We start from the raw sequence: 12,002 nt of genomic DNA, 5'->3' as shown, positions 1-12,002 counted from the left end.
ATTCATGAGACAAATTGACAGTATTTATACAGAGAAAATACAAATGATGACCTATGAATATAAATACGAAAATTCTATTACAAATGACTTCGCTAAGGAAAATCTGCGCAATCATTTTTGGACCATGAAAACATGTGTTCGTGTCTCTGCTTATTCTAAATCTGAGTTTATTAGGGCTTTTTAAAATGAAACTATAATTAAGGTAAAATAAAGGAAGTTCTGTAAACCTTATGCTTACTGCATTTTCTATCAGAAAAGAGTCTTTTCAAATGCTGCTCTTCCCATCCGTGCGCAGCACCCGAGGCACACGTACAGTCCTCGCCGTGACCACACGCACGCACACGTGCACATGCGCGTGCACATATTAAGAGGAAGATGCCATCTAAAGCGCGATGCTTATTTCTTACTGTCCTTTTCAGTAAGATAGTAGAGGACATGAACTATTAACGGGGTTTTCCTGCCCTAATTTATTACCTAACTTAGTATGTCTGCGTTTTCTGGCCTGGCTTCGGAAGTGCGGCAGATTGGATTTGGACGGCTCTGCCTCTAAGTCCCCCACTTCCGAGTGAATTCGGTGTTTCCCCTCGCCCTGGACTAACCCGGGGGAGATCACGAGGATGGCAGGGGCAGGGCCGGGAGCGTGCCGTGCTGTCCCCAGCCAGAGCCCCCGGCGCCCCCGAGGGGAAGCCTGCGGCTCCGAGCCCTGCCCTGGAGAGGAGCCGGCCTCCTGCGTCCAGATGAGTCACTCTGAGTGACTCAAAGGTGGAAATACATGTGTGCTTTCAGCTCTTCCAAATGGGATTATTTGAGAACACGAGGATTTTATAAAGCCCCAAACACCTTCTAGGTGGGTATGATACACATATTTTTAGATTTTAGAATGGCCCCTAAACTGGAGTTTATAGGTGGACGTGGGGGTCCTTTCCCTCAGCGGCCATCCTGGTGCTCGAGGCGCTTTGTCTCCTTTCTAGCTCAACTTATTTTGACGCCTGAATTTTAATCGCTTTTTACAATCAGGGATATAATACCCAAGACAAAAGTCTTACATTTATTTTACAACTAGACTTTTATTATATGCAGAACATATAATGCTATTTGCTGTAGGAAGGACAATCTAAGAGCAGCTCCTGTTCTGACCTAGAATCGCCCGGAAGAAACCGGACGCGCCCTCCCAGGAACGCGGCCGCTGACGAAGAGCCAGCATCTTCGGAAACTGTTTTCCACACTTCAGATGGTAAAAGCTCTAGCGATCCACGAGGGGAAATGTGTAGAAGCCTCTCCATACGTTTAAATACTTTAAAGATAAATTAGATTCTGAATTTAAGTCCGCTTTCCTTCACCAGTCAGCCGGGAGCCGCCGTGCTTTCCCGCAGGGAGTCCTAGGTGGTGGCGAGCGCGGAGACCCAGCGTGTCCCCCTCGCCCCCCTCTAGTCAGTGTCTGTGGTTTCAGTGGGCGCCGGCACGTGGCGCGGCCGTCCGGGGCCCCCGATAGCAGGTGAGCTCCACCCGGGGGCCCCTCGAAGGGCTGGGTCCGGGGCCACGAGAAGAGAATCCTCTGGCCCTGACGTTTCTTCTTTGGGGCTTTAAAAGATTTCACGGACCCTCCAAAGAAGTAGGCATCGCGAAGGTGCCTCTCGGGGGCCCTGGCCGTCCGGCGGTCCGGCACCGTCTGCGGACACGCGCAAAAAGTGCGACGAGCCGGCGGCCGAGCTACCGAGCCGCAGCTCCATCTTCCCCGGCTGCGCTGGTGGCCGCCAGCTCGTCTGAGAGCCCGGCCTGGAAGCCACCAGCCTAGGAAATGAGCAACTGCAGCGCAAACCCGAAGATGTCCCCCACCTGGGTCCCAGTTCCCGCATCCGCCGCCTAGACTCAGTCAGGAGCTACAGCAATCTGGGGAAATGAACTTTCTCCATGAATATCTGTAAATGATTCGTTTTTCCTCAGGAAAACGCCAGGCGTATTTTTCGTGGTCTCAGTGCCTCTTAAGGGGCCTGAAGAAGCTGGGCGTGCTGCTGAAGCTGTGACTCCCGCAAGTCCTCTGTCCCCGATCACGGCTTGCCTGGGGAGGGACCACTGAGATGGACTCTCGTTCAGGCCGCACTCTCTCATCCAGAACGTGTCTGCCAGGGCAGGGCCTCTGGGTCTTTGGTGTCTATTCGGCCTCGATCCTGGCACCTGGTGGGCTGGTGCGCCGGGCAGGACCTACTTCGGAGAGCATATTGGAAGCCACAGTCCTCCTCTGGTTCTTGTAGGGCTCGTCCCTCAGGCCGAGCTCTGTGCCCCGCAGTCTCCGGGTCCTGAATTAGATGCTCGGTTTTAGAAACGGTGTGAAATCTGCCTGGCTCTGGAAAAGGCTCTCACAAATATCCTTAAACCCCAATCTGTGTCTTTCCACAGTCAGTGCAAAGAACTCACTGAAATTGTTTTGATCTTTGCTTCAATGTCAGAAAAACATGTACGTTGTCGATAAGCTCTGTGTGCCTGAAAGAGGGACTCCTCAAAGAACTTTCTGCGGAGATGTGATGAATCCGCTCCGTGAATATCTGCTTGTCCAGAATAACAAGGAAAGCTTCTTGAGCAGAAAATAATGCTGCATTAATTATTGTATTAATGCATACTCCCTGAGGTAAGGAAATGCTAGTTTTTCTAAACTTTGTAGGCACAGATAAGACAGTTGGCATATGTTTGCAAGCCTAGCTTGATTGTTAGAAGAGAAAATATTCAATATTTTACATGCATTTAAAAATTGCATATTCAATTGCAATCATTTGTATTCTCTCTACTTTTGTAATTAAAGAGATTGGAGTTTTGCCCTTGATGTGTTGGAACTCCATTAGCAGAATGGCTACTGGCTTAGAGGTAATCCTGGAATGTTGGACTCACTAATGTGAGTCTGGCCAGTCCTCGTGCGCCTCAGCATGAGGGCCAGCTGTACAAGCTGTGGGAGCCGTCCTCGTCCCCAGCGACGGGCCTCCCCGTGGGCTTTGCTCTGAGCTGCTGACGGCTCACTTCTCTTCCCTGCACCTACTGGAACCTTTGATATTTAAGTTAGGGTGAGTTTCCTTTAGAAATGTGAAAACCATCTTAAAACATTCCCATCTTTCCAGACATAAAAAATGTTTTCCAAATGAAAAATAACATGTATTAAACGAGCTCTCCAGCATTTGAGTGCCTAAAGCTATGGGTGAGGAGTGCGGGGTCCGTGTTCCACCTCCCACCCCTCCCCCACACCCCGCTTGGATGGTGGCTTCCCTCCTGCTCTCTGTCGCCGCCCCCGCCCCCGACTGGCCGCAGAAGCCAAGCTATGACTCCGGGACAGCTGGAAGACGCTGGTGGGCTCTTAAACCGTTCTTCCTCAGGTAATTGCCCACCAAACCCCTTGGCGTCAGGTCTTGAAAACAGTGTGTCTTCGCAGGCGTGGATGAGATTGGGCCTGAGGCGGGAGAGCCGAGGGCAGCCCTGTGCATCCCCAGGGCTGAGTATCCAATCCAGGCTGTGAGGCCAGAGAGCCCACGTGGGAGACCACCCACGTGGGCCTTTAGGGTGTCTGCCAACCCCCAACCCCTCCCTGGCACAGCTCTGGAGGGAGCACAGGTGTGGCCAGAGCAGTGGGGTTCAGGATCTCAGGACACGGGGTTCCTGGGGAAGGCAGCTCTGAGCACACTGGACGTGTCAGCCCATCCACTGCCTGAAGGTGCACTGGGCCTGGACTGGCTTGCCCGCGCCCACATGCAGCCCCAGGGCCCCATGGACGGTCATCCCGGCCGGTGGAGGGCACACCTGGCCCTCCCAGGAGCAGCGGAATGGTGTCACACAAGTAGACACAAAGACAGTTGACCTTGTCCCCACAGGCCCCTCTGACCTTCAGCCAGCCCCTGAGGTGAGGCCTGTCTGAGCCTGGGGGCTGCCAGAAGAGCCCCAGGTGGAGGCTCTGCCTCAGGCTGGTCCGTAGGCGCATGGCCCAAAGGCAGTTCACCATCTCCTGGCCACAGAGCACTGATCGTGAGGGGCACCAGGTGCCTGGGGTGTTCTAGGGTGTCTCGGGCTGTTCGAGGGCCAAACTGTCCCTGTGGTCCTTCCCTTTGAGCTCGGCTAGAGACAAGGTTTCTCCTATACCTCAGCCCATGGTCACTGTCTGCTCTGTCCATGATGTACCTGAGGCCCTAGGTGGCGTGGATGTGTTTGAGGAGGTATCAACACTGCTTTCTCCAGTTACATCACACTTTTAAGTGCACTGCGTGTCGGTTCCTGCTCTGAGCGCCGAGACCAGCCGTGTCCCCAGCAGGCAGTCTGCATTGTCAGTGCCTGCATTTTTCCAAGGTGCAGAAAATCTGTAACAGGACAGTTGAATCTGGACTGTCCACCCACTGAGGGGCCAGACTAGTTAGCTCTGTTACTGGTCAGCATGCGTCCCCGTAGTGGGGAGAGAGAGGCTCAAACAACAGAGGTCTGTCCCAGGGACATGTGAGGGCGATCAATGTGAGCAAAGACTTTTGTTCAACCTCTCTGACATTCCTGACTTCCTTGACTAGATGACTGGGTGACGGTGGGGAGACGGAGAGATCGACCAGTGATGGGCGGTGGGTGATACATGGTGGTTGATGGGTCGATGGGAGAGGGATGATGGGTAGAGGATAGATAGATGATCGGTGGGTGGTGGGGATGACGGATAGATGGGTGATAGGATGGACGGATGGACAGACGGACAGATGGATGGATGAGTAGATGATAGATGGCTCCTGTACTCTCAGAAAGAGTAGAAATTTCACTGAAATGCCATACTTGCCCTCAGGAAACCTTGCTTAGCTAGGCTCTATCCCTGTGCTGAGGCCACAGGAGGCTCGGGTTGCTTCGCCTCTACCACACACCCCTCCCTCCCCCTTCGCAGTGGGTCTCCCGTTGAGCCGCTGCTGGTCCCACAGCTGTGTGCTTCAGAACTGCCTGGGCTGCTTCCACTGCAGATGCCCAGGCACACCACAGAAGCCAGAAGCTCAGGGTCAGGTTTGAGGTTTGGGGGTCCAGGATGATTTGTGTTCCTCTGGCATAGGGACCAGAGCGGGGGTTGCAGTCCTGGCCACTCCTTGGAGTCCCCTGCAGAGATGCTCTCATTCCCAAGCTCGGCTGGCCTCCCTCCAGACCAGGCGAAGCAGGGACTGGGGTGTTCAGCATTCTGGACACACCAGGGCTTTGCACAACAGAGACATTCATCCAGACCACCTGGAGCTCTTGTTAAAATGCAGATTCTGGTTCCACAGCTCTGAGGTGGGGCCTGGGATTCTGCATGTCTAGCAGGATGCGACGTGGCTGGATCGGAATAGTGCTAAACACAGAGAAGACACCGGGAGCCTTGGAGACTACTCAAGGACAGGATCGCACACACTGCTGTGAACAGGAGACGCTCAGCTTCCACACGGCCAGAGGCTCCCGGTCCGACGCCCTTCCCTTTCCCCAGGCCCTTCTTCTGCAGTTAAGTTTGCAGTCGGCTGCAAATAACAGAAACTCCATCTAATGACTTAAATGGAGGGTTATTTTTGTCATGAACAGTCCAGGGTTTGATAGCTGCTGGGGCTGATTCAATTGTCGCCAGGGGCATTACTATGTTGTTTTGTCCTCATGCTGCTCCCTTGTGAGCCCAGAGTAGCTGCTGCCATCCCAGGGATTGCATTCACGCTCCACTCAGACGAAAGAAGGGAAGAGGACATGTGGCCTGAAGTCAATAACCCATCTCTTTACCAGGAAAGCAAAAGCTTGTTTACAAAGAGCACCTGGCAGACTTCTGCCGTCCTTTCTCGGACCAGCACTGTGTCACATGCCCACCCCCCACCCCCACCCCGTGCTGGAAGAGGCTAAGAAAGTAGGTGTGTATGAGAGACGGTCAGCAAAAACCAGCGCCTCTGATGGTTTCTCACTGACACCTGCTGGTGGAATCTTCCAGAAGGCCTCCGTTCTGCCTGCCGTACACTCTCTGCTACTCAGGGGGTATACAGGTTAGGATGCGGTGCCGTCCTGTTGAGAATGAGCTTTCAGACCAGAGAGACCTGCGCCAACACTCAGCTCTGACGGTGGCCATGACCCATGCTCTCCAGGTCTTAATTTCAGGGTCGGTGCACAGGGCATAGGGTACACCTGACTGTGCTTCCTCGGGCTCAGGTCCACAGCACCCCCAGCATGAGAACCACTGTTACTGGGCTGCTCCCTCTATCCAGAACGCCTTCCTGGGCCCTTCCCAGGGTGGCTTACTCATGGCCTCAAGACCCATCCCTCTCGGGGTGCCTGGGTGGCTCAGTGGGTTAAAGCCTCTGCCTTCGGCTCAGGTTGTGATCCCAGGGTCCTGGGATCGAGCCCCGCATCGAGCTCTCTGCTAGGGGGGAGCCTGCTTCCTCCTCTCTCTGCCTGCCTCTCTTCCTGCTTGTGATCTCTGTCAAATAAATAAATAAAATCTTAAAAAAAAAAAAAAAAGAAAAGACCCAGCCCTCCCAAAGAGGGGCCATTATCTACAAGCAGAGCAAGGATGAGGCCTCTGATGGGGCTGCCTTCTGAAAGCACTGGAGGGGAGCCTGGCAGGGGCACTGCACCAGTCCAGGCCCAGTGGATGCAGGCCCAGTGGATGATCTTTCCCCTAGCAACTTCTGCTGAGAGTGGGCACAGCAGGTGTGGGGCATACTGCCCCAAGGACTCAAGGACCCATGCATCTGAACATTGGAGGTGAGGCTCAGCCAGCCCTGAGCTCTGACACAGTGAGAGCAGACAAAGCAGGCCTCTGGCTAGAGGTGTAACAAAGTCCAAGGCTGCCCCCCACGCCCACACATCTGGCCACCGAGCGGAACCATTGCAGTGGCCACCTGCAGTGGGTCCCTCCCCCTCACTCTCCTCCGTGTCCACCGTATGGTACCCACTGCCAGTGACGCAGCCCAGCTCTGGACAGCCAGAGCTGTGTGGCGCCGAGGGGCACAGAAGGCAGGCCCTGCATGTTGACAACCCCACGGAAGGCCAGGGACCCTGGGATTAATCTTGTCGTCACCAGAGCAGCCGTCCTTCGCTCGGGCTCTCGCCTTCCTGGGCAAGCCCAAAGCCGGCACGTGGTCCATGTCTAACAAAACATGTTGATGGCCTGAAATCGGTGTTGCATATGCAGAAATATTCTTAGCACTTTAAAGAAGTGTGGGTAAACCGAGAGGAAAGCGAACACGCCAAAGAAGCTGGGCACTTTCCACCCGCCTTCTCATGCTTCAGTCGTGCTTGCTGACAGGGAATGCGGAGCCGTGTCCCTGCGGTCACATCTCTGTGTTCGGCTTAATGATGTGGGCAACTGCAGACGGAGGTGAGGATAACTTGAAAAGAAAAGGGTATTATTGGTAAATGCGCTAGAAGCCTTGCAAATTTGAGAGGATAAATTGAAATTTTACAGGACTAATGAGTTTTTGAAAACTGTTAGCCAGGCTTGTCCAAACAGTTCTCTCCCTATTTAAGATTTTCTAAATTAGAAACTCAGAAATTTCAGGAGCTGTTTTGGTCCTGGAATGAATAAACAGCCAAAGTAGATGGTGTGTTTCCATTCATTAAAGTTACATTGTATCTTGCTTCCATTATAATCATAGTGTATTATTCTTACTGTAATTGATGGTCTGTTCCAGCACCTGCTTTTCTGAGCCAAAGTCTAGATACTTTGTAACCATCTGTGGACTAAGCTGTCAAGAATATGTGAATTCTAGGCATTTACATATAATATTTTCATGTACTGTGGTATCCTGAAATATTTTCATTTAAACCTAAAATTAAATGTTGAGATAAATGCAATATTTGTGAAACTGTTTATGGTTCAAAGAGCTTATAACCCAGGAGTTATGAGAAGCTTGAATCTGATCTTGGGTTTAAGTCCTTTGAATATATAGTCATCAATGCACACTGCTCTGTGCCCGGAGCCACATTCGTGTATTTGACTCCAAAAGTCTTGCTTTGAGGGCTGAACTAGTCATACACTTGAACCATGCAAGTAACCTTTATTCTTGCTACACTCACCAACAACTCCATCCAATACCCCCGTCAGCTTGTTAAACACCGTTCACCTCCGCATACTTCACCTGTTGCCTCAGATCGGTCATGCCCGTCTGTCAGCGGAGCTGGCACTTCGCTCACAATTGAGACTTCCACCATGTGACCTCACGTCGTGGCACGCGAGGGGTAAGCTAAGTAGTCTGGCACACCATTTCCTTCTTGCACAGATCATGTGGGACTATCTTGTCTTTAGCCGAAACATTATCAGTAAAGGATTTTATCCCCACTGCCTAAAAACGTTCTGAAACGTAACACAGATGCATCAAAACTAAGTTGGTTGCCATTTATATTGACAATGATGAGAAATAATTATAAATCCTAAATTTTGGTGTTTTGAATATTTGTTGCCCTCTAAATATTTAACATAAGAATTTTGTTAACATGGTAGAATTTTTCAGACTCCAGCTTTAACCCATGCCATTGGTTCACATGGACCTTAATGCTAGAATAACGGGTTCTGAAGTTTTTGCCCCTCCCTTTCAGAATGAGAATTCCGAATTTGTACAGATGTGTCTCCTCTTTAAATGAACCTATGCGTTCATTGTGTCAGTGATAGTTTTCAAAGTGTGAGTCATAACCCATTTGTGGGTCATGAAATCAATTTAGTGGCTCTAAACCAGCATTTTTTCAGTGAAGAAAAGTAGAATAGAAAATAGAAATAGAAAAAGGCTGCAGGCAAGTTGAACCAGCGAGTCCTACTTTGTATGCACGTGCACGGAGACGGCACCTGTATGTGGCATGGTCATGGTCAAAACGTTTGACAAACATGGCTAGCTTTATAGAGCTTTCTCTTTCTCTCTGCTTTCTCTTCTTTTGAGTCTTTGGGTTGCTTAATAAGGAGTCAAGGCTAAGGCAGAAAATCTGAAGTCTGCCAAAATTCAGATTTGGGCCCTAGCATGTACTAGCCGGCACACTGATGAAGCCCTGTGCCTCAGTCGTCTCCTCTGGAAAACGGGTGCCATCCCAGCACCTGCTTCACAGGCTCGTTGGAAGTTCCATGAGTTCACTGGCCTAAAGAGTCTGGGCCGGTGCTTGACAGGGAGTCGGTCCTTGGTAAGCATCAGCAAACGCTATTATCAACTCCTGACTGCTCACTTACCGTGTTACATCCCTTGTATTTATTCTTTCAACGTTTTATGTTTGGGGTTAAGTTTTAATTTTTAATTAAAATTTTTAATTTTTAGAAGATTTTATTTATTTATTTGACAGATCACAAGTAGGCAGAGAGGCAGGTAGAGAGGGGGGCGGGAGCAGGCTCCCCACTGAGCAGAGAGCTCAATGCGGGGCTCTATTCCAGGACCCTGGGATCATGACCTGAGCTGAAAGCAGAGGCTTAACCCACCGAGCCACCCAGGCGCCCCTTGGGGTTTAGTTTTAAATGAAGACATACATTCCTTTATACTGGAATTATTCATACAATAATTAAATTTCTTGCAATTCCTGAGATGGAAACTTTATTAGATATTAAAAAGAGTGATTCCTGTGTGAATTTAAATATATTGGAACAAACCTAATGAAGTTTCAGTTACAGGAACCGTTCCCCGAGTGCACACACTTCTGATGTAACGGTGGAGGAGTTTCCTAACGCGGGTTTCGCACGATGAGATACATGGGGAAATGTCACCTGCTACTTGGCAGTAGAATGATGAAATGCAACAATTTTTAGGGGAAGACACGTTTAAGAGTAAACACCAAGATATATTCCTGGGGTTTTTGGAAGGTTATTTGTGATTTCTATGAGAAATTAAGGAGAGTGGGTCTAACTCTACCGAAGCAATGGCAAGCTATACTCGTCCAACCAGAGCTAGTACGAGAGTCAGAAACAAATCATATTTGAGGAAGCTAAAATAAAAGAGAGGGTTGTTACTTACAGTTCGATCCTACAAAAATGTTCAATCTTTAAGTAGAGAAAACCATCAGAACTGTAATTTTGTAGGTCTGGCAAAATCAGATTCTTGAAAGGCTACATTTAATATGAACAGGCAAGCATTCCATCCTAATGAGTGACCATCTGACTTCTGAAATTACATGTAATTCAGTGACCAAAGAATTATAATTAAGAGGTGCCTGGGGTCTCAGTCACTTAAGTGTCTGTCTTCGGCTCAGGTCATGATCCCAGGATCCTGGGATCGAGCCCCACATCAGGCTCCCTGCTCAGCACGACTCTCTCCCTCTCTCTGTCAAATAAATAAACCTTTTTTTTTTTTTAAGAAAAAGAATTATAAACAAAACTCAGAAGGAGACATTTCATTGATCAAGCACCTTAACTTCACAAGGCATAGCCCCAAATCGAACAACTATCTGGGCAAACACTACTCTTTGTACTTTTCATGGTCTAAGAGAAACAGTAGCTTTTTGTGAATTATGAGAGAATGTATGTGCTGATGCATGTACACATGGGATTTTCGACCCACGGCTTTCTTTCCTTTGGTGCAATAAATCTAGATTTCACTTACACGGAGACCCAGAAGTCTTTTTCCCCAGCAGAATGTGTATAATTGGTTGTTGAGGAAAATACATAATTAGTTTTGTAAACATTAGCGTGATGAAAGCATTTCGGCATGTTCTAGATATTAGAAATAATGGCAGAAACAAAACCTTCTTCATAACAGGAAAACTTGTTTCAAATCCTGAAGAAAACGGACAGGGTTGCAGCGGTCCGGCAGAGATGAGGTGAGTCTCCCTGGGCTGTAGGGCCTGCGGCTGGGCTGGGGAGGAGCGGTTTGCACAGAGAGGAACACACACAGTCCTGTGTACACAAACCAGGAGCTTTGCACTGGAAACATTGATTCAAAGAAGCTCCAGGACAAAGTGTTCCAGACCTGACTTGTCTCAGAGGGTCTCTCCTGGAATGGGCCACGTGACAGGACTACCAAGTCAGGGATTATTTTGTTCAAAGACCACTTTAGATGCGTAGCTGAGCGGGAACTCTGCGAGCTGAGCGTGCTGTCAACACTCGGTTACCACTATTCACACTACTCGGGCCGTCACGTCTTGGGTCCTTCCAGACACGAACGCGTATGAGAACCCTGTTGGCCGTGAGAACCCTGAGCTGTCCCGGTGCCCGCTTGCGGCACGTTCAGCGCCACAGCTTCTCTGAGAAGAACCTTGCTCAAGGCTTGTCTTAGTACTGAAAATCCTGACTCACGCCGGGTTTCAGTCTACTCCGTAACTGGATTTACATGGGTCCAAAAGTGGCCTGGATACTTTTGTGTTGGATATTCCTTTAATTCTAGGGTAACATCAGGAAAACGGTATTTCCTTGGGGAGCCTGGTGGTACAGCTGCTTGAGTGACCGACACTTGGTTTCTGCTCAGGTCCTGATTTCAGTTGTGAGACAGAGCCCCACATTGGGCTCTGTGCTCAACAGGGCGACCGCTTTTCTCCTGCTCCCTCTGCCCCTCCCCCCTCACACTCACATGTGCTCTGTATCTAAAATAAATAAATAAACAAACAAAGAAACAAACAAATAAATAAGATCTTTAAAGGAAGAAAAAAGAAAATGGTATTTCCCGAAGCAATCCTTGACTAACTTGGATTTGTGATGTTGGCCGATTAATTTTTAGTCTGTTTTGGCTGGTAGTTACAACGTCCGGTGAAAAGCCCTCCGGCTTCAACGTCTGCTCCACTTGCTCCCCCAAATGATTTCCTCAGTGTCTGTAAACAGCGAGTCGGCAGAGTATAAACTGCTGCACTGAGCAAGGTTGTCACCTGGGAGCAAATCATCTTGGAAAACGCTTGGTGGAAAGGTTTAAGCATGTTTGCTTCGCTGCAGGACTTCTCAGAGCCTTAAGAAAGCTAAAGACCATCCTAAATCTCAAAGAAAGCAGTGCAGTACGCATGTATCCCGGATGTGGCCCACAGAACCACGTTTGGGAAGCCTCGAGCTCCACGCTCTCACTCAGCTGCTGCTCTGCTGTCCCCCGCCGTGGTTGGCCAACTGCTCT

The sequence above is a fragment of the Mustela nivalis genome, assembly GCF_964662115.1.
Source record: "Mustela nivalis genome assembly, chromosome: 14".
Lineage (NCBI taxonomy): Eukaryota > Metazoa > Chordata > Mammalia > Carnivora > Mustelidae > Mustela > Mustela nivalis.
The sequence above is the reverse complement of the archived record's forward strand: the minus strand, read 5'-3'. Positions refer to the sequence as shown.